At 43.9% G+C, this 26,985-nt stretch overlaps 1 long non-coding RNA gene across 5 annotated transcripts in view; it reads left to right on the top strand.

Annotated features, from left to right (window-relative positions):
- Positions 1 to 26,985, top strand: part of LOC132398352 (uncharacterized) — a 76,437-nt gene that overhangs the window by 22,508 nt on the left and 26,944 nt on the right. For 3 of the 5 annotated variants that reach the window (XR_009513627.1, XR_009513624.1, XR_009513625.1), the window contains one exon: positions 6,639 to 7,249. The exons of the other annotated variants lie outside the window; for them this stretch is intronic. This is a non-coding gene — a long non-coding RNA (uncharacterized LOC132398352). Of the gene's footprint in view, positions 1 to 6,638; positions 7,250 to 26,985 lie in introns of those variants that run through there. 5 annotated transcript variants of the gene reach the window in all.

Here is a 26,985-nt window from a genome sequence, read left to right as displayed (position 1 = left end):
AATATCTATGGAGCAAAGGGATGACGATTGCTTGTCCACTGCATAACTTGATGACTGCCTGACTCACCTGGCATTTTGATTTGACAAAAATTGTTTACTCCCCACCACACCTGGAAAATTACCTCAGCCGCACAGTGTCAGACAGAATATCTGGATAGCAAGTGTCAGGTGGGCAAAACTGGTGGTCAGTGAATCTGGATCAGGAAAGTTGGAGACAGTCCAGATGATGTTCACAAGAGTGATTCCAGAATGAAAGGGTTGATGTATTAGGAACGTTTGATGGCTCTGGGCCTGAATTTGCTAAAGTTTAGAAGAATAAGGGGGATCTCATTAAAACCTGTTGAATATTGAAAGGCCCAGATAGGGTGGATGTGGAGAGGATGTTTCCCATTGTGGGAGGAGGGGAGTTCTAGGACCAGAGGGGACGGCCTCAGAATAGAGGGATGTCCATTTAGAACTGAGATGAGGAGGAATTTCTTTAGCCAGAGGGTGGTGAATCTGTGGAATTTGTTGCTACAGATGACTGAGGAGGCCAGATAATTGGGTATATTTAAAGTGGAGTTTAATAGACTCTTGATTAGTAAGACTGTCAAAAGTTATGGGGAGCATGCAGGAGAATGGGGTTGAGAGGGATAATAAATTATCCATGATGAAATGACGGAGCAGACTCAATGGGCTGAATGGCCTATGTCTTATGGTTTTAAAAAGTGAAGACAAGCTGTGGAAATAAATAATACTGCGAGTAAACAAGTAATACTTTAATGTTTTGATGTATATATGATAAATAAATCTATCTGAGTCTGAGATGGAGGTGAGTGAGTAGAGGACTAGGAGTGCTTTAACCCTGTACTGGACCATCTTCGACTGTACAGTTAGTAAAACACACTCAGTGCCCATGTATTTGGTACCTCCTGTACCTAACAAAGTGGCCACTGAATGTACGTTTGTGGTCTTCTGCTGTTGTAGTCCATCCACTTCAAGGTTCAGTGTGTTGTGCATTCAGAGGTGCTCTTCTGCACACCACTGTTGTAATGCCTGGTTATTTGAGTTACTGTCATCTGCCTGTCAGCTTGAACTAGTCTGGCCATTATCCTCTGATGTCTCTCACTAGCAAGGCGATTTTGTCCATAGAGCTGCTACTCACTGGTGTGTTTGTTTTTTGCACTATTCTTTCTAAACTCAACTACTGTGCATGAAAATCTCAGGAGATCAGCAGTTCCTGAAATACTCAGACCACTCTGTCTGGCACCAACAATCACTCCACAGTCAAAGTCACTTAAATCACTTTTCTTCCCCATTCTGATGTTTGGTTCGAACAACAATCGAACCTCTTGACAGTGTCTGCATGCTGTTAAGCACTGGGTTGCTGTCACACGATTGGCTGATTAGATATTTCCATTGGTGAGCAAGTACGCTTAGTAAAATGGCCACTTGAGTGCTATTTGAAAAACTTAAAGAAACAAAATTCAGTGCAGGAAGTTGCTCACTGCTGGGAACAGCTGCCAGGTGACACGGGTCCTGAAAGGGTTAAAATGCACTCCTTGCATGTGGGATCTGTTGTCCTAGTCCTGCTGAGATGACGTCAATTGCGTTCACCTTCCAGCAACACTGACTGAGTGGTCCCAGCTGATATAAACATGTTACATAATGCACCTTTAACGGCAGCAGTTCGCAGCGAGACCTCACTGTGCAAAAAAAACACCACGCTTGAAAGACCGATCAAGATTAGAGCGGTTTTCAAACGTGCATCTGCTGACCTATTTTACAGCAACTGTTTACATCCTGGCTTTTATCTTTGATTATCAGCGTCAGTGGTCTGCTTTTGGCCGCCTGTGCAAAGCAAATCCAACCTTTCTTTGTTCGCTGTCCTTTTTTTTGTCTTGTAAGGTAGATTCAAACTCCGGCCCCCTTACCAGCCATGCAGCAAAATTACCAATGGCCTCTCCCTCCCACTCGAGATCTCACATCAGAGCAGGTATCACCCATGAAGACAAGAGTTTCTGCAGTCGCTGCAAATCTAGAGCAACACACACACAAAATGCAGGAGGGACTCAACAGGTCAGGCATTATCTATGGAAATAAATAAACAGTCGGCATTTCAGGCCGAGATCCTTTGTCAGTTTTGGAATGGATAAGGGAAAATGTCAGAATAAGATGGTGGGGGGAGGGAAAGGATGACAGGCTAGAAGGTGATTGGTGAAACCAGATGAATGGGGGTGGGGAGCTGAAGTAAGAAGCTGGGAGGCAATAGATAAATCAATTGATCCCAAAGGAAATTACAGTGTCACAGTAGCATTACAAGTGTACAGATATACAAATATTAGAAGAGAAGCAGAAAAAATTAAAAATAAGTTACCACAAGAAGTCTAACAGGAGGGAGTCATCACTTCCCTGGCTGTAGGTTGACTCATTATAAAGCCTAATGGTCAAGGTAAGAATGACCTCACATAGCGCTCTTTGGAGCAACACAGTTGTCCTAGTCTGTTCATAAAAGTGCTCAGCTGTCCAGCCACACATTCGTGTGGAAAGGCAAGGGCCAGAGGAGAAAGAACCTGATAGGGGAGGAGAGGGGATATCACCCGTATCTAATACATGGTGACTGAGGTTGGTTTTAGATCCTTCACCCCAGTATCTGGAGCTGTTACTGTGATGGTGCGTTTGATGTCTCTGGGCCTGTTTCGATAGAGTTCAGAAGCATGGGGGATCTCATTGAAGCCTACCTGATACTGAATGAGCAGGACAGAGTGGACTTGGAGAGGAGGTTGTCGTCAGTAGGGGGATCTAAGTCCAGAGGGCACAGCCTCAGAATAATGTAATGTCCCTTTAGAACAGAGATGAGGAGGAAGTTCTTCAGTTAAAGGGTGCTGAATCTGTGGGATTTGTTGTGACTGAGGGCTGGGGGGGGGGCAAATCATCTGGTGTATTCAGGCAGGGATTGATAGGTTCATGATTGGTAAAGGGTTAAAGTTTTTGAGGAGAGGGCAGAAGAATGGTGTTGAAAAATATCAGCTGTGATTGAATAGCAGAGCAGGCTAGATGGGCTGAGTGGCCTAATACCACTCCTGGTCATATGGGGTCTATACTGATCATCAACCACCCAGTTACACCAGTCCTGTTTTATTTTCCCATCAGCTGACCCCAGATTCCACCACCCACCTACACATCAGGGACAATGTATAACAGCAATTAACCCTCCCAAGGGTCTGTGGGGTTTTGGAGGAAACTGGAGCAATGGAGGGTCACAAGGAAAGTCTGCACACTTCACACAGACAGCGCCGGAGGTCGGAATTGAACCCGGCTCCCAAGAGTTGTGAGGTAGCAGCTCCACCGGCTGCTCCACTCTGTTGCCCAACATTCCCCTAACCCATTCTTCCTGGTCCCTCTGAATAAATATAGATAAAGAGGTTAAAATTGACAGTTCTGTCTTCAGTGTGCAGGAGCAGGAAGTTTACATAGTGGACACTTCATTAGGTAGAGGAGTGGAGCCCAGTGTGATCTTCTGCTGCAGTAGCCTGTCCACTTCAAGGTTCGACATGTTGTGCATTCAAAGATGCTTTTCTGTTGTAACACGTGGATATTTAAGGTACTGTCACCTTCTTGTCAGCTTGAAATATTCCCTGTGAACTCTAGAGACTGCTGTGTGTGAAAATCCCAGGAGATCAGCAGTTTCTGAGATACTCAATCCACCCCATCTGGCACAGGTAATCATTCCATGGTCAAAGTCACTCACATCACATTTCTTCCCCATTCTGAACACCAACTGAACCTCTTGACCATGTCTGCATGCTTTTATGCATTGAGTTGTTGCCACATGATTGGCTGATCAGATATTTGCATTAATGATTAGGTGTATCAGTATACCTAGTAAAGTGGCTACTGAGTGTATGTTACAGTGGGGAAAAGTTCAGAAATCTGATCCATAAGTGACATAGCCATCTGATGGAATGTTGTAAAGATTTCCCAAAATAATGCTCTATTAAATACTAAGGTTTCAATAGGAAAATAAAAGTCATGTCTACCTTGGATATACACATTTATAGAAATAGAACATAGAAAAGTATAACACAATATAAGCAACACACAAAACGTGGAGAAACACAGCAAACCAGGCAGCATCTAGGTTTCCATAGTACAGTCGACGTTTCGGGCCGAGACCCTTCGGCAGGGCTGGAATAAAAAAGGATGAGGAGTAGAGTTAAAAGGTGGGGGGGGGGGGGAGGTAGGAGAAACACAAGGTGATAGGTGAAACCGGAAGGGGTGGGAGGGTGAAATAAAGAGCTGGAAAGTTGATTGGTGAAAGAGATTCAGGGCTGGAGAGGGGGGAATCTGATAGGAGAGGACAGAAGGCCATGGAAGAAAGAAAAGGGGGAGGAGCACCTGAGGGAGGTGATAGGCAGTAGGCAGGCAAGGAGATAACGTGAGAAAGGGAAAAGGGGATGGGGTTTAGTGAAGGTGGGGGGGGGGAGAATAACTGGAAGTTTGAGAAATCAATGTTTATACCATCAGGTTGGAAGCTACCCAAGCGGAATATAAGGTGTTGTTCCTTCAACCTGAGTGTGGCCTTGTCGCAACAGTAGAGGAGGCCATGGATGGACATATCGGAATGGGAATGGGAAGTGGAATTAAAATGGGTGGCCACTCGGAGATCCCGTTTTTTCTGATAAATTAAGACCCTTTGGCCCACAAAGTTCTCCCTACCTTTTAACCTTCTCTAAGAACAATGTAACCCTTCCCTCCTTCACAATGCTCCATTTTTCTAACATCCGTAAGCCTATCTAAGAGTTTTATAAGGGCCATTAGTGTATCTGCATTTACCATTACCCCTGGTAGGGTGTAACACACACCCACTAGAACACTGGTGGTTCCATGCTACAACCAGAGTGTAAAGAATCTACCTCTGACACTCCCCCTATGCTTTCCTCCAATCACCTTAAAATTATGCCCTCTGATATATGCCATTTCGCCTTGGGAAGACGTTTCTAGCTACTTTTCCTCATACAACACACTCTCTAGCCCAGGCAATGCCATGGTGAATCTCCTCTGCATCCTCTCTAACACTTCCGCATCCTTCCTATAATGAGGTAGCCAGAACCGACCACAATACTCCAAGTGTGGTCTAATGGAGAGGCAATGTGGCGTTTTGCTTGAGATGTGTAACACAGAACATAGAACAGTGTAAACTAATCCCATCAGCTGGCACATGTTCCTCAGTCTATCTAGATGCCTCTTAAACCTTGCTTTAGTATCTGTTTCCACCACTTCCTCCAGTGGCACCCACCATCTTCTGTGTAAAAAACTGGCCTCGTAAACCTCCTTTAAACTTTTCCCGTCTCAACTTAAATCTTTACCCTCTGGTATTCGTCATTTGAAAAAAAGATTCTACATTCTCTATCTACCTTTAAACTCCACCCTTAATATCAGATCCCAACTATGATGTTAGGTTCAACGGCCTTTCTCTAAACCTTGAAAAGCAAACTAATCTATTGATCTGGGAAATTCTGAATAAGAATATAAATTGTAGGAAACATTTCGCAGGCCAGACAGGATCAGAGAGAGAGAAAAACAGGGTTAAAGTCCTTCAACTGTCTGGCTGGCTGTCCTTCATTTCTGATGATTACAGTTAAATCATATGAACAGCATGAAGAAATCCATGAGGGAAAGTTTTTAAAGCAGAAAAAGCCATTACACTGCCGCAGTTCCACTCTCTTGACCTTCGAAGTCTGGGTTCAGTGATGTCAGTTATTGCACCACTGGTGTCTTCCTTGGGTTCATTGGTTAACCATGATTTCTTCTGCGCCTCATCGAGCCCTTTGCCGTCTGTGAAGCATTGCAGAACCACCTTGCTCCCTGCTGGATCTCACTGTTGACCTCATCCGGCCAGTCCGCTGGAGCTAGGACAGGCATGGCCCTCTCTCACTGGGGTACGAAACCTGCCAGCTCCCCTCAGCCGGCTGGGCTGTTTGGGAGAGGTAGCGCCTCTGGTGAAGGGGTTTGTTGTGCCCATATTTGGGCAGCACACTCAACTTTGGTGACACTCAGCTCTCACCTGCGGCTCCAAACAGCCAGTTGCATGTGGCAACGGCCACACTCCGAGGCATCGCCTCAACCTCATTCCTGTGAAATAGACCATAGAGGTGTTACAAAAGCGACACACTCTATGTTTCAAGGTCAGCTCCTTCCCCTCTGCCTTCAGCTTTCTGAGTGGTCCGTGAATCCAACCACATGAGCTCACGCTTTGCCTTTTGCACTATTTACTTCTGGAATGTAATAATGTTGTATGGCTTGTACTGAACTGCTGCCACAACACATTTCCTGACGCAGAGCGTATCAGCAATAGTAACACTGGTTCTGATTCAAAATAAAGATTTGTAAAACTGACCACGTCTGAGATGCGATAGCGAAACAGTTACATCATCAGCGTTCAGTGTTCGATTTCTGCAGCTGTCTGTGAGGAATTTGTACATTCTCCCTGTGACCGTTTCCTCTGGGGGGCTCTGGTCTCCTCTCATATCCCAACAACATACAAGTGAGTAGATCACACAGGTGTAATTGGGCAGCATAGGCTTGTGGGCCAGAGGGCCTGTTACTGTGCCGTAATTCTAAATAATAAAAACACGTCTGGTTCTCTCTCTCCACAGATGCTGACTGACCTGCTGAGTACTTCCAACATGATCTGATTGACCTGTCTTTATCACCATCACTCTCTTTTGCTTATACCTGACACCCCTCCCCCAACACATCTGTTGGCATGGTAAAAAGACGACATGCATTTTAGGCTGTAATACATATCAAAACACCAAAATGTCAGAGTGTTAGTTGTGTTCACTGTGGTATTAAACTCTGGCCCGGGAAGGAGATATTCACATAGCAACCTTCTTCCACATACTGCACAATTGATGGCTTCACTCTGCTACCTCCAGGGCTGTTTATGTTTTATGATGAACAGCCCACGTTACTCCAGAGTTCTTAGAGTTCTGCCTGTAAGCCAATGTTTTCCTGTAAATCCCGTCTATCTTTGTAATCTCACTTGCTATGCTTGTCACTGCTGGCACGTGAACAACACTGTCTTCATTCAGTGAATTTATCTAACGTTATGTACATCCTTTGTTCCTGCTGGTTTTGTGTGGAATGCCTATTAAGTTGCAGATCTATTTAAATCTCCTGTGATATTGCTCCTGCAAGGAATTGGATAAAACCTACAGATGTGAAATTTCAGTTTATGTTATTACTAATTTATTTAATAATAAAGTTTAAATGAATAAAAATGAACTGAAACTCATAACAATTCATAACATTCTCAAAGTAAATACAGTATTTTAAAAATTTATTCCTGACCCACAAACCTGTACTACCCAATTACACCCATCTGACCAATTAAATCCAACTAACCCACACATCTCAAGGTTACTCAAGATAAGTGGTGACTTCCTGTGTGCAGCTCTACTGGGACTCATCAAATATTCCCACTTAGGACCTCTACAGCCGCAATCCACAGACACAGCCATACAGCAGGTACGTCACAAAGCAAAGTTGTTTTAAGCCCTACCACTATCAGATTTCTGAATGGATAATGAACCCATGTACACTACCTCACTATTTTTTTGCTCTCTTTAATCATATAGATGCATAGATAATATATACGTACATATTTCTTATTGTAATTTATAGTTTTGTATGTATTGCAATATACTGCTGCCACAAAGCAACATATTTCACGATATATGCCAATGATTTTATTCTCCTCCTTTTCCTATCTACCACTCACCTACACATGAAGGAACCTTTACAGTGTGTCTCGGAGAGTGGGAGAAACCGAAGCATCTATTTTCACATTATTTTTTGTCCTTGAAATGAGATGGCTTGCTGGTCCATTTCAGAAGCAATTAAGACCAAAAGACCAAAAGACCGTAAGACATAGGAACAGAATTAGTTAATTTGATTTATCAAATCTGCTCCATTCAATCAAGGCTGATCCTTTTCCCCCTCCTCAGCCCCACCCCATGACCTTCTCCCCATAACCAAGAATCTATCATTCTCTGCCTTAAATACACCCAACGACATGGCCTCCACAGCTGCCTGTGGTAACAAATTCCACAAATTCAATACTCTCTGGCTAAAGAAATTTCTCCACATCACTGTTTCAAATGGGTACCCCTCTATCCTGAGGCTGTGCCCTCTTGTCCTAGACTCCCCCACTATGGGAAACATCCTTTCCACATCTATTTTATCTAGCCCTTTCAACATTCAATGACATTCCCCCTATCCCATCTTTCTAAATTCCTGGGAGTATGGACCCAGAGCTTTCAAACATTCCTCGTATGATAACCCTTTCATTCTCAGAATCATCCTTGTGAACCTCCTCTGAAACCTCTCCAATGCTAGCACGTCTTTTCTTAGATGAAGAGCCCAAAACTGTTCACAATACTCAAGGCGAGGCCACACCAGTGCCTTATAAAGGCTCAGCATCACATCCCTGCTCTTGTATTCTAGACCTCTTAAAATGAATGCTAACATTGCATTTGCCTTCTTCACCACCAATTCTACTTGTAAGTCAACCTTTAAGGTGTTCTCCCAAGTCCCTTTACATCTCAGAGTTGTGGATTTTCTCTTCGTTTAGAAAATAGTCTGCACATTTATTTTTACTACCAAAGTGCATGACCATGTATTTTCCATCATTGTATTTTACTTGACACTTACTTGCCCATATTCCTAATCTGTCCAATTCCTTCGGTAGCTTTTTTGTTTCCTCAACACCACCTGCCTCTCCATCAACCTTTATGTCATCTGCAAACCTGGCAACAAAGCCAAATGCTCAATCATCTAAAACATTGATAATACTGCATAAAAAGAAGCGGTCTCAACACCAACCCCTATGCAACACAACTAGTCATTGGCAGTCAACCAGAAAAGGATCCTTTTATTCCCACTTGCTGCCTCCTACCCATCAGCCAGTGCTCTAACCATGCCAGAGATTTTCCTGTAATACCATGGGCTCTTAAGTTGGTGAGCAGCCTCATGTGTGACACCTTATCAAAGGTCTTCTGAAAGTTCAAATATACAATATTCACCTCATGCCCTTCATCTATCTTACATGTAATTTCCTCAAAGAATTCCAAAAGGTTGCTCAGGCAAGATTTTCCCTTCAGGAAACCATGCTGACTTTGTCCTATCTTGTCCTGTGTCACCAGGTTCTCCCTAACCTCATCCTTAACAATTGACTCCAACATCTTCCCAGCCACTGAGGTCAGGCTAAATGGTCCATAGATTCCTTTCTGTTGCCTTCCTCCTTTCTTAAAGAGGGGAGTGACATTTGCAACTTTCCAGTCCTCTGGTACTATGCCAGAGTCCAATGAATTTTGAAAGATAATTACTAATGCCTCCACAATCGCTACCGTTACCTCTTTCAGAACCCTGGGGCGCAGTTCATCTGGCCCGGGTGACTTATGTTCCTTTAAGTCTTTCAGCTTTTTGAGCACCTTCTCCCTTGTAATGGTAACTGCACTCACTTCTCTTCCCTCACACCCTTCAACATCTGGCACACTGCTAGTGTCTTCCACAGTGAAGACTGATGCAAATTACTCATTTAGTTCATTTGCCATTGCTTTGTTCCCTGTTATTATTTCCCCGACATCATTTTCTGGTGGTCCTATATCCACTCTCATCTCTCTTTTATTTTAACATATTTCAAAGAGCTTTTACTGTCCACTTTGATATTGTTTGCTAGCTTGATTTCATATTTCATTGTTCTCCTCCTAATGATTCTTTTAGTTGCTCTCTGTAGAGAGATTACTGTTAAAAGATTCCCAATCCTCCATCTTCCTGATAATTTTTGCTTTGTTGCATGCCCTCTCTTTTGCTTTTACATTAGCTTTGACTTCCCTTGTCAGCCGCAGTTGTACTATTTTGCCATTGGAGTATTTCTTCATTTTTGGAAAAATAAGAGTCTTCCTAATTTTTCTCAGAATCTCACACCATTGCTGCCTTGCTGTCATCTCTGCCAGCATCTCCGTCCAATTTATTTTGTCCAGCTCCTCTCTCATACCACTGTAATTTCCTTTACTCCACTGAAATACTGCCACGTCAGACTTTACTTTCTCCCTATCAAATTTCAAGTTGAACTCAATCATATTGTGATCACTGCCTCCTAAGGGTTCTTTTACCTTCAGCTCCCTAATCGCTTCCAGTCATTACATAACTCCCAATCTCACATAGCTGATCCCCCAGTAGGATCAATGTCAAACTGCTATAAAAAGACATCTTGTAGGCATTCAACAAACTCATTAGAGATCCGTTACCAACCTGATTTTCCCAATCAACCTTCACGTTGAAATCTCCCATGACTGTAATAACATTGCCCTTTTGACACACCTTTTCTATTTTCTGTTGTAAACTGTGGTCCACATCCCAGCTACTGTTGGGAGGCCTGTAATATAATGCCAGCAGGATACTTTTACCCTTCCAGTTTCTTAACTCAACCCATGAGGTTTCACCAACTTCTGATCTTATGTCACAACTTTCTACGGATTTGATGCTATTCTTTACCAGCAGAGCCACACAACCCATTCTGTCTACTTTCCTATTCCTCCAATACAATGTGTAACCTTGGACATTCAGCTCCCTACTACAACCATTCTTCAGCCACGATTCAGTGATGGCCACAACATCACACCTGACAATCTGTAATAGTGCAACAAGATCATCACTTATTTCTGATACTTTCTGCTTTGAGATTTAACACTTTGAGTACTGTATTTGCTACCCTTTTTGATTCTCCATTCCTAATGCATTGATTCATTAACTACCTGGATTGACAGCTACTTAATAAAACTTAGCTTTTATTTGTCACATGTACATCAAAATATCAAAACACACGGTGAAATGCATCATTTTGTGTCAACGGCCAACACAGTCTGAGAATGCGCTGGTGCAGCCCCAAGTGTAGCCATGTTTCTAGCACCAACATAGCATGCCCCCTACTCACTAACCATGATCTGTCCACCTTTGTGGTGTGGGAGAAACCAGATACTATATGATTACAGGCAGAATGTGAGCTCCACAGACAGCACCCAAGGTTAGAAATGAACCGGGGTCTCTGGAGTCTGGAGTTGAGAAGCAGTGTCTCTGCTCATGACCCCAACATTGCCATCCCAGTACATTAATCTTCAATTAACATCTTCAATCTTCAATGATCTTTCCATTTAACAATCCCTGTGTGTTTGACCTTTTATACCCAACTGTCCTTGACCTTATATTTATTCTATTGTGGAATCTAGGATTTTCTTTCTAGGCAGCATTTATTACCCATCACTAAACATCGTGATTATGGCAATTGCTTCACAGCTCCAGTGACCACTGATTGGGGTTTGGTTCCTGTCTCTGTCAGGAGTTTGTTTGTTCAACCCGTGACCAGTGTGTTTCCTCTGGGTGCTCCAGTTTCCAAAGACGTATCGATTAGGGTTAGTGAGTTGTGGGTGTGCTATCTTGACGTCTGAAGCATGGCGACATTTGCATGCTGCCCCAGAACAATCCTTAGGCTGTTCTTGACACAGACACTGCATTTCACGGCACCTTTCAATGTGACAGATAAAGCCAACCTCATCCCATTTTGAGAGGGTGATGTTGAATGACATAGTGAGCCGGTGGTTGAGGGTGGATATGGTCTCAACTGACAGCCTATTAATCTTATTGATTATTGTTACTCATTCAGGGAGACTTCCTTCACACCCTTACCCCTGCTTGTAGATGCTGGAAAGGCTTTGGCTGTCAGGGAGGTGTGCTGCTCTGTGCAGGAGGTACAGTCTCTGGCCTACACTTGCTGCCAGTATTTATGGGCCAGTCTGGTTGAATTTCGGTTGATGGTTGATGCACCATCAATAACTCACTCTGAGACGTAAAGGCGAGATATCGGCTTTTATTGACTGGAAGAAGGAACAAGCAGTGGTTGACCACCATACTACATCCTGGAGACTGAGAGGCCGGGCTCAGGCCTCAATCGCCTTTATACCGGGGTCTGTGGGAGGAGCCACAGGAGCAGACAGCAGGGGGCGTGTCCAGACAGGTATATATAGCTCACCACAGTGGTGACCCCCTTCCCCCAAGTTGCTGATAGGACATCTACCTGTCATTTCCGAAATTACTTCATTTACGCTGAGGGAGTTGTTACTGGAAGAACAGAGGTTGTGGGGAGGGATCAGCTGATTAGTGGAAGGGATATCACACCAAGGAGGGAGAGAGAAAGAGAGAGAGGGGGGGTGGGGAAGATGCAGATAAAAAAAAGAGAGTGGGAGAGAGAGAAAGATGCAGATAGATGAAGAGTGAGTGAGAGAGAGAAAGAGAGAGAGGCAGAGAGAGAGAGAGAGAGAGAGAGAGGAGGGGGAGGGAGAGAGAGAGGGGTAGAGAGAGGGAGAGAGAGAGAGAGAGAGAGAGAGAGAGAGAGAGAGAGAGAGAGAGAGAGAGAGAGAGAGAGAGACAGAGAGAGAGAGACAGAGAGAGAAAGAGATCATGCCAAGCAATATCACTTGATCACTTGGAAGAGATCACAAACAAAGAGAGCAAACTAGCTGCCTCTCATCTTATCTAAGATAACCTCCAACCATCTTAGTCCATTTAATTCAGCATGCGTAAGTATTGAGGTGAATTGATAGAGTCCTGGACATTACTGTATGGATAAATTGTATTAAAATCCTTTCTGAAGAGTGTTATGGAACATCCCGAGGTTTTAAAAAGCACTTTGGAAATCCAAGTGTTTCTATTTTAAGAGCATTCACCCTTCTACAGCTTCCACCGCATCCAGTGTATGAACCTCCTACGATGTCTGCTTGCTGACTCTGATTGAATGTTATTAAGATATCTCTACATTAAAAATACATTTAATCTGGATGAATTAGTACTTTTGAGGAGATCGCTATCTCTCTGCCACAGTCTTTGATCAGCTGAGTAGTTCCACTGGATGGACCCAGGAATTGTCTCAGGACGATAGAGTGCCTTCTTGACTGATCTCACTAGTAGTAGGCTTATTGTTGTCACATACACAAAAGTACAAAGGAAAGCTTTGCATTACATGCCATCCAGGCAGATCCTTCCAAACATCAGTACATTGAGACAGACCAAAAGAAAAAAAAATAACTGAATGCAGAGTATAAGTTTACAGGTACAGGGATTGTGCAGTACAGGGTGCAAAGGCCATGGCAAGGACAAAGAGTTCAAAGAAGATTTATTATCAAAGGATGTATATGCCACAAGAACGATCTTGAGATTTGCTTTCTTGCAGGCAATTTCAGATTAATAGCACAGGGATAAAATGGTCCATTAATTCCTGTCCACAGCACATCCCAATTTTAACTTAGCTCTTTATCTCCACCATGGCAACTTGCACAGATTCCAAGAGCCATTGTTTATTGTGGAAAGAATCCTACTTTCCCATATTTCACATGCATGAAGGTAAGTTCCATAATGACACCCCACCCCCCCACTGGCCTAAATCTCTGGAGACATTTCCATGGAATGGATAACAGTTTGGCATGACTAGATGGGCTGAAAGGTCTGTTGCTATCTGGTAGTGCTGTATGAACCTATGACCCTATGACCTGTCCTACCAACACCTAGCACCATTTTAAGCTAACCCAATCTTCTACGTTGCAGTATCCATGGAATCCAATTCAAGTTGATGCAAGCTGTCCTCATAATCTAACTCTTCAAAAAAAAACCTGTAAGTCTGTATATTGACATGTCACCTTTAATGCATAATTTGTGTCATCCCAAATGAGTTTGCAATCACTGAAATGTACTCCATGGTCACTCTCAGGTTGGAGGAACAACACCCCATTTTCCTGATGATGGTGTGAACATAGATTTATCCCCCACTTCTTATCCTCTCCTATTCTCCATTTTGGATGCCATTTTACATTTTACATTTCTCTTCTCTCCACTGGTGTCCCTCCTTCCTGTTCTCCCATGAAATTCCTTCTTCCTATTCCACATTACCTCCCAGATTCTTACTTTATCCCCCTTCCCCCACCCACAAACTTTTCCCCTCACCTGGTTTCACCTATTGCTTGCCAGCCGGTATTCCTTCCCCACCCCCACCTTTTCATTCTGGCTTCTACCCCTTCCGTTCCAGTCTTTATGAAGGGTTTCTTTATCCAGAGGAATATCCTCACCAGAGGCTAGTGAGTCTGTGGAATTCATTTCCCCAGTCGGCTGTTGAAGCTAAGTGAAGGGGTATATTTAAAGCGGAAGTTGATCGGTTCTTGATTAGTAACAATGTCGAAGGTTATGGGGAGAAGGCAGGAGAATAGGGTTGAGAAGGATAATAAATTAGCTATGATGGAATGGCGGAGTAGACTCGATGGGCCAAATAGCCTAATTCTGCTCCTATGCATTATTGTCTGATGCCTTTGAACCAAAGCATTGACTGCCTATTTGTCTCTATAGATGCTGGCAGACCTGCTGAGTTCCTCCAGCATTTTGTGTGTGTTGTAGTCAGTTTGGCGTTGCAGAAATGGCAGCAAATGCCATGGAACACAGAAAAGTTCAGGAAGTGGCCACTCAGCCCACAATGTCTGTGCTAACCACATTGCTCATCTGTCTGCTTGTGGTTTCTATCCCTTCATTCCCTGTTCTTTCAAGTGACTGTCTAAATGCCTCTTAAATGGTTCAACAGCTTACTGACTAGTGTGCTTTACAGCACCTGCACTAAGCTTTGGGTTTAATTCCTGCTACTGTCAGCACGGTTTATACGTGCTCCTGTAGACTGCGTGAGTTCCTTCTGAGTGCTCCAGTTTCCTCCCACAGTTCAAAGATCGATGGGTCGGGGTTAGTGAGTTGTGGGCATGCTATGTTGGTGCTGGAAGCATAGAGACACTTGCGAGCTCAGGCTCAATCCTTGCTGATTTGATTTGATGGCATTGATACATTTCACTGTATATGTTTCAAATAAAATGAATCTTCATGTCCGTAGTTTAATTACATCCTTCCATGTAGTGTGACCAGAACTGCATGAATACCCCAAGTGCAGACCTAACTAACGATATGTACAACTGTAACATGACATCCCAATTCATATACTCAATGTGTTGGCCTTCATCAAGTTCAAGTTTAGTTGCCATTTAACCATACACATGTATACAGATAACGAAACAGTGGGGCAAGGTATTAAACACAGTACACACAGTCACTGCACATAGCACATATAATAGCAAAAATTCACAAAATAATATTAACTTAAGTCCCTAAGTGTCATGGCCTGAAGATTGGTGGTGCATGGGATGTTGTCCTGGAGCCATGTTTCTGCAAGAACATACATGCAGCAGTTCCTCATGTCGTGCTGGTTCAGCTGCAGATGAAGGCAAATCAGCTTGTCTCATGCTGCGTCCACTTCGCAAACCCAGTCTATCTGGATCATCACTTTCCAGGAACTCTGTACCTGCACCCAAGGACTAAATACTCTACCGCACACCATGGAGACCTGCTGCTCACTGTGAATGTCCTGTTCTGGGTTAACTTCCAAAAATGAATCTTTTGCACTTCTCCATGTGAGGTTCCACAATCCATTATCCTCTCCTATCAGATTCTTACATCTTCAATCCTGTACCTCTTCCACCTATTCCCTCCCAGCTTTTCATTTCATTCCCCTCTCCCACCCACCTATCTTCCTCTTCATCTGGTCTTACCTACCACCTGCCACCATGTACCCTTCCCCTTCCCCCACCCACTCACTCACTTTCCTCCTCACTTGGTCTCACCTATCATCTGCCACCATATACCCCCCCTCCCACCCATCCACCTCCCCCTCACATAGTCTCACCTATCATTTGCCAGCTTGTAACCCTTTCCTCTCTCCACCCATCCACCTTTCCCCTCACATGGTCTCACCTATCATCTGTCAGCTTGTAACCCTTTCCTCCTATCGTGGAAACCATAGAAAGGGTGCAGAGGAGATTTACAAGGATGTTGCCTGGATTGGGGAGTATGACTTATGAGAATAGGTTAAGTGAACTTGGCCTTTTCTCCTTGGAGCGACGGAGGATGAGAGGTGAACTGATAGAAGTGTTCAAGATGATGAGAGGCATTGATTGTGTGGATAGTCAGAGGCTTTTCCCCAGGGCTAAAGTGGCTAGCACAAGAGGGCATAGTTTTAAGGTGCTTGGAAGTAGGTACAGAGGAGATGTCAGGGGTAAGTTTTTTACACAGAGAGTGGTCAGTGTGTGGAATGGGCTGCCGGCGACGGTGCTGGAGGTGGATATGATAGGGTCTTTTAAGAGACTCCTGGATGGCTACATGGAGCTTAGAAAGATGGAGGGCTATGGGTAAAGCCTAGGTAGCTCTAAGGTAGGGACATGTTCAGCACAGTTTTGTGGGTGAAGGGCCTGTACTGTGCTGTAGGTTTTCAATGTTTCTATGTTTATCCCCCAGCCACCATCTTTTCCCCTCACCTGGTCTCATCTATCACCTGCCAGATGGCACATCTCCCACTTTCTCAGATGTTCTAGTTCCTGTTGTAACTTTAGAAGAGCATCTTCATTGCCAATATTGCATTCATAAAAGAAGCTGAGTTCAAAAGCTAGTATTTTCGCAGGTAGGAGAGTCAAAAACCTGAGGACATAGCTGTAAAGGTGATGGGGGAAGAGTTAAAGAGGATTTGGCGAGCAACCTTTTCACACCGAGGATGACGGGTTTGTGGAACAAGCCGCCCAAGGAAATGATGGAGACAGGTAAAATTATAATGCTTAAAAGGCACATGGACATGGAGAAGGACAACAATGGGGATCTAAAAAAGGCCAATGGGACTAACTAAGGTAGGTAACTTTGTTAGCTTGGGTAAGTTTAGCTGAAGGTCCTGTTATATTGTACACACTACAAGTCTATGACTCTGTTGACAGTGTAATGGTAATGTTGGGTAGGGTGCCGGGTTATGCTCCCTAAGTAAACCAGATGAGTCTGTATTGTAATTAAACAGTTGAAACCATTAACGCTATGGAGAGTCTAAGCAGGTGTCTGTACTGCGTCTTACTTACCTACTGCCTGTTATGCCACTGGCGCTCAGGGCAGCAATGTAGGGCCTCCATCCCGGGCAGTGTTCAGGGCTTCCTTCATCGTGTCAAAAGCTTCCTCTCAGTTTTCACTACCATCAGCCATGTGAGTCCTGGATGGAGACTCAGGAATACCATCGCATTCAGATGTAGAAGGATTCTTCATTGCTCTTTCTGTAACAGTTTTGTTTTACCAGTCAGGGTTGTTGGCCTTGAGCTGAACCCCCGAACCTGGAGGACAGGTGGACCACTCTCAGTTTGATTTCCGCCCTTTAACCTATTTGGCATGGCTGACCTTACCAAGAGCTAAAACATAAAGCTCTGACTCCAGCCAACATAGCTCTCTGGATCATTGAGGCACGCAAGCCTCCAAATGACGACAAGGTTGTGATCCTCTTGGAGGACCTCTACCCAGTCTGGCCAGTGTATTCTGTACCTCATGACCACTGCAATGCCATTGAAACCAAAGTGCCCACTAAAATGTCCTGGGAAACCAATCATGGACATTTAAGCATTAGCATTAAATACGGACCTTGTCGGAATTACTCATATTGCATTAATGAATAAAAAGTGTCCTGAGAACACTGTTGGAGCCAAAGAGCACTACAGCACAGGAACAGGCCCTTCAGCCCATCTTGTCCACCCTGACCTGATCTTTTCCCTAGCACCATTCATCTGTACCTGGACAAAATCTCTGCAAACCCCATTCATGTACCTATCCAAACTTCTCATAAATATTACAGAAATCCATCTGTTCATACTAGGAAATCATTTTAATAATGTTATAGTAGCAGATTAGAAGTTGTTGTAAGACACACAAACACTGGAGGAGCACAGCAGGTTAAGTAGCATAAACAGTCATTTTCAGGACTGGAAAGGAAGGGGGAAGAAGCCGGAATAAAAAGGTGGGTGGAGGGGAAGGAATACAAGCTAGAAGGTAAAAGGTGAAGCCAGGTGGGTGGGAAAGGGGGGATAAAGTGAGAAACTGGAAAAGCGATAGATGGAAAGGATAAAGAGCTGGAGAAGAAGGAATCTGACAGGACAGAGGAGTGGATCGTGGAAGAAAGGGAAGGAGGAAGGCACCAGAGTGAGGTGATAGACAGGTGAGGAGAAGAGAAGAGATAAGAGGGGAACCAGAGTCGGGAATAGACAAGGGAAGGGGGAGCAAGTTTGAGAACTTCCTAGAAGTTTGAGAACTTGATGTTCATGGCACTAGGTTGGAGGCTACCCAGATGGATTATGAGTTATGCTCCTCCAACCTGAGAGTGGCCTCATCGTGACATTAGAGAGGCCATGGACCAACGTGTCGGATTAAAATTAAAATGGTTATGCCCCGGGAAGCCCTGCTTGTGGTGGAACGGCAGAGTTCCTCTAGCACTTTGTACGTGTTACTCTGCAAAATCTCTTGTGTTTTTGGATAGGAGCTGTCCTTGAACCTGGCAGTTCGTGCTTTCAGGCTTTTTTGTCTTCCGCTGATGGGAGATAGGAGATGAGGCAACATTCTGATCCCTTTTGCCTGCATATGATCCATCTCACTTCATTCCCTGTGTATTCATGTGTCTGTTTAAATAACCTCTTAAACACCTCTAATGTGTGTGCCAGAGAGATGCAAGTATGCCAGAAAATGTCAGAGAGATACAATAAAGTCATAGTCATAGAACACTACAGCACTGAAACTGGCCCTTCAGCCCATCTAGTCTATACAGGACTATAATTCTGCCTCCCCCATCAACCCTGAACCCAGACCATTAGCCCTCCCATCCATGTAATTATCCAACCATCTCTTAAATGTTGAAATTGAACCTTCATCCACCACTTCCTTTGACAGCTCGTTCCGCTCTCTCATCACCACCTGAGTGAAGAAGTTCCCCCTCATGTTCTCCTTAAACATTTCACTTTTCACTCTTAATTACCTCTCGTGCTAGTTCACCCAGCCTGAATGAAAAAAGCCTACTTGCATTCTCCTATCTATACACTGTTTGCAAGTTCCACTGCTGTGATTGCTGGTCAGCTGAATCGAGGGCCAAAATGGAGGAGAATGAGTTGGGTTGAATATTAGGTCAAGCCAATAACTGGTGAGTGTGTGCTGTCTTCATAGAAGGCTGCAGTATTCTAAATGAAGGGACAACTGCTGTTTGAGGGCTGGTTGATCCTGGATGTGTTCCAACTGCCTGTTGGAGCCGAGGAACTGGCTGCAACACTCCATTCTAAAATGTCTGTCCAATTATATTAAGATCACTCGCTTTGTGTTGACACGCTGGAGACTTGTGGAGGAGAAAGCTCATTCGGACTCTCACTTGAAGTGGGAACGCTGAAGGGATCCTTGCCCTATAGAGAGACCAGATTGTAGAAATCAAATTAGACAGAATAATTTGTTAAATGTCACCTTCCTTCTACAACAACCTAATTAGGAAGACAGAAAGTGCTTTAAATGATTTTTTAATAAAATGAGGGAAGTCTGGGCAGCCCCATAGATGACAACAACCTTTCACTCAATGTCAATGAAAGAACTTGTCATTGACTTCAGAAAGGGGGGTGGGGTGGTGATGTGTCAATGGTGTTGAGGTTGAGAGTGTTCAGTGTTTCCTAGTTTCTCGGAGTGAACATCACCCATAGCCTGTCCAAGTCCAACCGTGTAGACATCATGGCCAAGAAAGCTTATCAATGTCACTAAATCCTCGGGGCGAAGGAAGTTTGGCATGACCCCATTAACACTTAACAATTTTTATTGATGCACCATTGAACATATCTGCTCTGGTTGTATAAAAGCCTGGTATTGTATCTACTCTACATGTTACCACAAGAAACTGCAGAGAGTTGTGGAGTCTGCTCAGCACATAACAAAAGCCAAGCTCCCCTCTACGGACTTTTTCTATATTTCTCACTGCCAGTATAATCAAAGCCCTCACCCACCCCAAACCTTCTGTCTTCTCCTCTTCCCCATCAGGGGAAATACAGAAGTCTGAAAGCACATGCCATCAGGCTCAAGGGCAGCTTCTATCCCACTGTTATAAGACTATTAAATGGTTTCCTAGTACGATAAGATGGATTCTCCACCTCATAATCAACCTTGTAATGATCTTGCAATTTTTGTTTACTTGCACTGCACTTTCTCTGTCACTGTTGCACTTTATTCTGCATTGTTGTTTTATCTTGTTCTATTTCAAAGCACCATGTAATGAATCGGTTTTTATGAAGCGCGTGGAAAACCAGATTCTCGCCGTATCTCGGTACATGGGGTAATAATAAACCAATTCTAATTCTAATTCCAATATTTAAAAAGTACATGGATGGGGATGATTTAGAGGGATCTGGCCAAATGTGAGTAAAAGGGACAGGTTTAGATGACATCTGGGTAGAAAGGACTCATTAAACTTCACTTGTCCCAACACTGAAATGCTCCCACAGCCTATGAACTCACTTTCAAGGACTCTGCATCACATATTCTCACTATTTATTTCTTAGTTATTAATTATTATAATTAGCTAATTTTTTCTTTCTATTTGTATTGACAGTTTTTTGCCTTTGGATGTTAGTGGTTTGTCCATCCTGTTGGGTGCGTCTTTCATTGATTCTATTGTGTTTCTTGTATTTACTGTGAATACTGCTGGAAAAAGAATCTCAGGGTTGTATATGGTGACATATGCGTACTTTGATAATAAAGGTGCTTTGAACTTTGTGCAATCAGGCCCTATGACTCTATAAAGTTGACTCATTGGTCGACCCACGTGAATGATAGAACAGACTCAAAGGGCTGAATGTTTTTTTCAAGTTACTATGTATTGAAATAGAAATGTGTGTGGTCTGAAGGTATGGTGCAGTCAGTCAAATACCGCGCAATGCCTCATATTCCATCCGACTTCATTTAGCCACCAACCTGATGGAATGATATTGATTTCGTTAACTTATGGTAACTGCTCACCCCTCCCCCTTTCTTCTTCCATTCCCCATTCTGGTTACCCTTTTACCTTTTCTCTCCTGCCCATCACCACCCTCTGGTGTTCCTTCTCCTTCCCTTTCATCCATGTCCCACTCTCCTATCCTATCAGATTCCTTCTTATTCAGCCCTTTACCTTTTCCACCTATCACTTCCCAGCTTCTTACTTCATCTCCCTTCCCCTGCCACCCACCGTGCCCCTCACCTGGTTTCACCTATCACCTGCCAGATTGTACTCCTTCCCCTCCCCCACCAACCTTACTTTGGCTTCTACACCCCTCCTTTCCAATCCCGATGAAAGGTCTCAGCCTGAAATGTCAGCTATCTATTTCCCTCCATAGATGCTACCTGACCTGCTGAGTTCCTCCAGTATTGTCAGACATGTCACTTATTAATGTCCAGCATAATCCATTACCCCTTGGACAGGAATCTAACTGACTGGAGAACAATAGCAACCATTTCTCATAAACTTCATTCCTTGATGTGTAAAATCCTGTTCTCATTAATAAAACTGTTATTTTATTGTTCTTCGGTGTGCTTACAGTGAAGATATTGGGCAGTAATCTCTTCAATCACCCAGAGATTTTTGAATCTTTGTTAACACCAAAAAAAAACTTCCAGCCAAATCCAAAACTTTTGAACCTTTGACACTGGTACAAGTTGAACCATTTCAATATTTCCTTCAGAAAATTTTGTTTGCAAGTGGATACCCAGAGACTTTCTTTCGCAGGATGGAAGTGCCTAATACAAGGGGATGTGCTGTAGTTTCAAGGTGACTGGAGGAAGATAGACGGGGATGTCAGAGAAAATTCTTTATGCAGGGAGTGGTGGGTGTGTGGAATGCATTGATAGAGGTAGTGGGAAAGGCAGATACATTAGAGACATTTAAGAAACTTTTAGATAAGCACGTGGATGATCCAAATGCAGAAGGCTATGTACAGGAGGACGGGTTGGATTAATTTTAGAATAAGTTAAAAGGTCAGCATAACTTTGTAGGCCGAAGGGCCTGCACTGTGCTTACTGTTCTGCGTTCTGTGAAAATGAGAGCTAAAGGAACATCTAGGTGGCTTGTGGTGAATCGTCTCCTCAGTTACTGGAGAGAGAGTCAATCTTAAAACAGATAGAGTTACTATCGAAAGAAGGAAGCAGAAAGTGGGGACAGGCTTTGGACGTAAAGAACACCACAACAACTTGCACTTCTACTGCAGCTTTATTGTCAGCCCAAAGTTGCTTTAAACCAAGCTATCCTTTAGAACATCAAACAATACAGCACAGGGTGCAGTGCCAAACTAATTAAACTAGTAATTAACTAAACTAATCCCTTCTGCTTACACAACACCCATATTCCTTCATTCTGTGTATATCGAGAGCTTCTCAAACACCTCTACCATATCTACCTCCCAGCACTATATTCCAGACACCCAACATTCTTGGTAAAAAAAATTCATCCCACATACCCCCTTTGAACGTATCCTTCCGTCTCAAGTGCATGCCCTCTGTATTAGATGTTCCAAACCTGGGAAAAAGATACTGACTGCTTACTCTATCCATTCCTCAGTGACATAGAGACATGCATGCTCTAGCATGCAAAGTCAGCTCCGGCGGAATGGGTGATGATGTTAACGGTGAGATCTAATGGCTAGGAAGGAGTTCTGCAACACTCCATCATGGAGAGCGAGGGGCCTGACAAGGCATGGACAAAATCATGGCCATCCACTGCAACCAAGGAAGACCCCAGGTGTAACATCTACTCATATGTCTGAGATCTAGAGACTGGAACTGCCCCAGTGCAACAGCTTTTCCACTTTAAAAAGCTCACCCACACTGGTTTTTTAGTGAAGTTCATATCATCAAGTGCACAGATCTAATTGTCATCAGCAGATACAATGGACAACAAATTACCCACTCTATATCTTCCTCTCATAAACCTCTTTAAGATCTCCCCTCAGTCTCACCTACTCCAGAGAAAACAACCTAAATTTGCCCAACTTCTCATTATAGCACGTGCCCTCTTATCCAGGCAGCATCCTGGTAAACTTCTGTACCCCCTCCAAAGCATCCACATCCTTCCTCGAATGAGGTCATACAATACTCCAGATGCAGCCTAACTAGTGCTTTATAAAGCTGCAACATAACTTCCTGACTTTTGATCTCACTACCTCGACCAATAAAAGTGAACATGCTATATACCTTCTTAACCACCCTATCAACCTGTGTAGCTATTTTCAGGGCACTGTGAACTTGGACCCCACGATCCCTCTGCTCCTCAGCACTGTTAAGGGTCTTGCCTTTAACGGTGTACTGCCTCTTTACATTTGACCTACCAAGATAAAACTCTTCACATTTGGCTGGGTTAAACTCCATCTGCCATTTCTTTGCCCATATCTGCAACTGATCTATAACCCACTGTATTATTTGCCAGTCCACCACACCATTGATCTTTGTATCATCTGTAAACTTACTAACCCCCCCCAGCAGAGGTTCCTGTGGAACACCACCAATCTCAGACCTCTGGCTAAAAAAAGTCCCTTTGACCACTATCCTCTGCCCTCTACAGGCAAGCTCGTTGTAAATCCAAATGGCTAAATTCCACGTAGACAAGGTCCACAGCTTTACCTTCATCAATTAGTTTCTTCACTTCGTCAAAAAACTCTATCAAGTTAGAAAGGCACAACTTGCTGGCTCTCCCTAAACAGGCCATGGATTTTCAAATGCAGTTTAAGAGAAGATTGGATAAGTACCTGGATGAGAGGGGTATGGGTGGCTATGGTTCAGGCAGAAGTCATTGGGGTTAGGCAGAATAACAGTTCAGCATGGGTCAGATGGGCCAAAGGGCCTGCCTCTGTGTTGTGGTGCTCTGTGACTGTATGACTCTATGACTTTATCATGGAGATGATGAGGCTGCAGATGCTGGAACCTGAAGCAACAAATAGCCTGCTGGAGGAACTCTGCAGGTCAGCCAGCATTTACGGAGTAAAAGGAATTGTTGGTGATTCAGTCAACATCGACAATTTCTACCCCTTCACGATGTTGCTCGTTCTGTTGAGTTCCTCCAGTAGATTGTTTGTCACAAGTGAAATCACTGTGGGAAGATCTGAGATACCAACCAGAGGTACAACAGTCCAAGTAGAACATAGAACAGTACAGCACAGTACAGGCCATTTGGCCCACAATGTTGTGCTGACCCTTAAACCCTGCCTCCCATATAATCCCCCCCATCTTAAATTCCTCCATATACCTGTCCAGTAGTCTCTTAAATTTCACTAGTGTATCTGCCTCTACCACTGACACAGGCAGTGCATTCCACGCACCAACCACTCTCTGAGTAAAAAAGCTTCCTCTAATATCCCCCTTGAATTTCCCACCCCTTACCTTAAAGCCATGTCCTCTTGTATTGAGTAGTGGTGCCCTGGGGAAGAGGCGCTGGCTGTCCACTCTGTCTATTCCTCTTAATATCTTGTATACCTCTATCATGTCTCCTCTCATCCTCCTTCTCTCCAAAGAGTAAGGGCCCCGCTCCCTTAATCTCTGATCATAATCCATACTCTCTAAACCAGGCAGCATCCTGATAAATCTCCTTTGTACCCTTTCCAATGCTTCCACATCCTTCCTATAGTGAGGCGACCAGAACTGGACACAATACTCCAAGTGTGGCCTAACCAGAGTTTTATAGAGCGGCATCATTATCCCGCGACTCTTAAACTCTATCTCTTGACTTATGAAAGCTAACACTCCATAAGCTTTCTTAACTACCCTATCTACCTGTGAAGCAACTTTCAGGGATCTATGGAAAAGTAGCCCCAGATCCCTCTGCTCCCCCACACTCCCAAGTATCCTGCCATTTACTTTGTACTCTGCCTTGGAGTTTGTCCTTCCAAAGTGTACCACCTCACACTTCTCTGGGTTAAACTTTATCTGTCACTTCTCAGCCCACTTCTGCATCCTATCAATGTCTCTCTGTAATCTTTGACAATCCTCAACACTATCAACAACACCACCAACCTTTGTGTCATCTGCAAACTTGCCAACCCAACTTTCTAGCCCCGCATCTAGGTCATTAATATAAATCAGGAAAAGTAGAGGTCCCAGAACCAATCCTTGTGGGGTACCACTAGCCACAGCCCTCCAATCCGAACATATTCCCTCCACCATGACCCTCTGCTTTCTGCAGTCAAGCCAATTCGGAATCCACCTGGCCAAACTTCCCTGGATCCCATGTTTTCTGACTTTCTGAATAAGCTACCATGTGGAACCTTATCAAATGCCTTACTAAAATCCATGTAGATCACATCCACTGCACTACCCTCATCTATATGCTTGGTCACCTCCTCAAAGAACTCTATCAGGCTTGTTAGACATGATCTGCCCTTCACAAAGCCATGCTGATTGACCCTGATCAGACCATGATTCTCTAGATGCCTATAGATTCTATCTCTAAAAATCTTTTCCAACAGCTTTCTCACCACAGACGTAAGGCTCACTGGTCTATAATTACCCGGACTACCCCTACTACCATTTTTGAACAAGGGGACACCATTTACCTCCCTCCAATCCTCCAGTACCATTCCTGTGGACAACGAAGACATAAAGATCCTAGCCAGAGGCTCGGCAATCTCTTCCCTCGCCTCATGGAGCAACTTGGGGAATATTCCATCAGGCCCCGGGGACTTACCATCCTAATGTATTTCAACAACTCCAACACCTCTCCTCTCTTAACATCAACATGCTCCAAAACATTAGCCTCACTTGTATTGTACTCAATATCATCAAGTTCCCTCTCATTGGTGAACACTGAAGACAAGCATTCATTGAGCACCTAGCTCACTTCCACAGCCTCCAGGCACATCTTCCCACCTTTAACTCTAATTGGTCCTATCTTCACTCCTGTCAACCTTTTGTTCTTCACATAATTGAAGAATGCCTTGGGGTTTTCCTTTACGCTACACACCAAGGCCTCCTCATGCCCCCTTCTTGCTTTTCTCAGCCCCTTCTTAAGCTCCTTTCTTGCTACCCTATATTCCTCAATAGACTCATCTGATCCTTGCTTCCTGAACTTCACGTATGCTGCCTTTTTCCATCTGACTAGATTCTACTCCTCACTTGTCACGGATGGTTCCTTCACCCTACCATTCTTTATCTTCCTCAGCAGGACAAATTTATCCCTAACATCTTGCAAGAGATCCCTAAACATTGACCACATGTCCATAGTACAGTTCCCTGCAAAAACATCATCCCAATTCACACCCACAAGTTCTAGGCTTATAGTCTTATAATTTGCCCTTCCCCAATTATTTTCCTGTCCTGATTCTATCCTTTTCCATGATAATGTTAAAGACCAGGGAGCAGTGGTCACTGCCCCCAGATGCTCACCCACTGACAGATCTGTGACCTGACCTGGTTCGTTACCTAATACTAGATCTAGTATGGCATTCCCCCAGTTGGCCTGTCAACATACTGCGACAGGAATCCATCCTGGACACACTTAACAAACTCTGCCCCATCTAAACCCTTGGAACTAATCAAGTGCCAATCAATATTAGGGAAGTTAAAGACACCCATAATAACAACCCTGTTATTTTTGCACCTTTCCAAAATTTCTGCCTCCCAATCTGCTCCTCAGTATCTCTGCTGCTACCAGGGGGCCTCTAGAATACTCCCAATAGAGCCACTGCTCCATTCCTGTTCCTGACTTCCACTCATACTGACTCAAAAGAGGATCCTACTATATTACCCACCCTTTCTGTAGCTGTGATAGTATCCCTGACTGGTAATGCCACCCCTCCTCCCCTTTTCCCCCTTCTCTATCCCTCTTAAAGCATTGAAATCAGGAATATTGAGAATCCATTCCTGCCCTGGTGCCAGCCAAGTCTCTGTAATGGCCCCCAGATCATAATTCCATACATGTATCCAAGCTCTCAGTTCATCACCTTTGTTCCTGATGCTTCTTGCATTGAAGTACACACACTTTAGCCCTTCTACCTTACTACCTTCACACCCTTTATTCTGTTTCTCTTTCCT

The sequence above is a fragment of the Hypanus sabinus genome, chromosome 8 (assembly GCF_030144855.1).
Source record: "Hypanus sabinus isolate sHypSab1 chromosome 8, sHypSab1.hap1, whole genome shotgun sequence".
NCBI lineage: Eukaryota > Metazoa > Chordata > Chondrichthyes > Myliobatiformes > Dasyatidae > Hypanus > Hypanus sabinus.
Note: the sequence above shows the minus strand (reverse complement) of the source record. Positions and strands in the feature narration are given on the sequence as shown.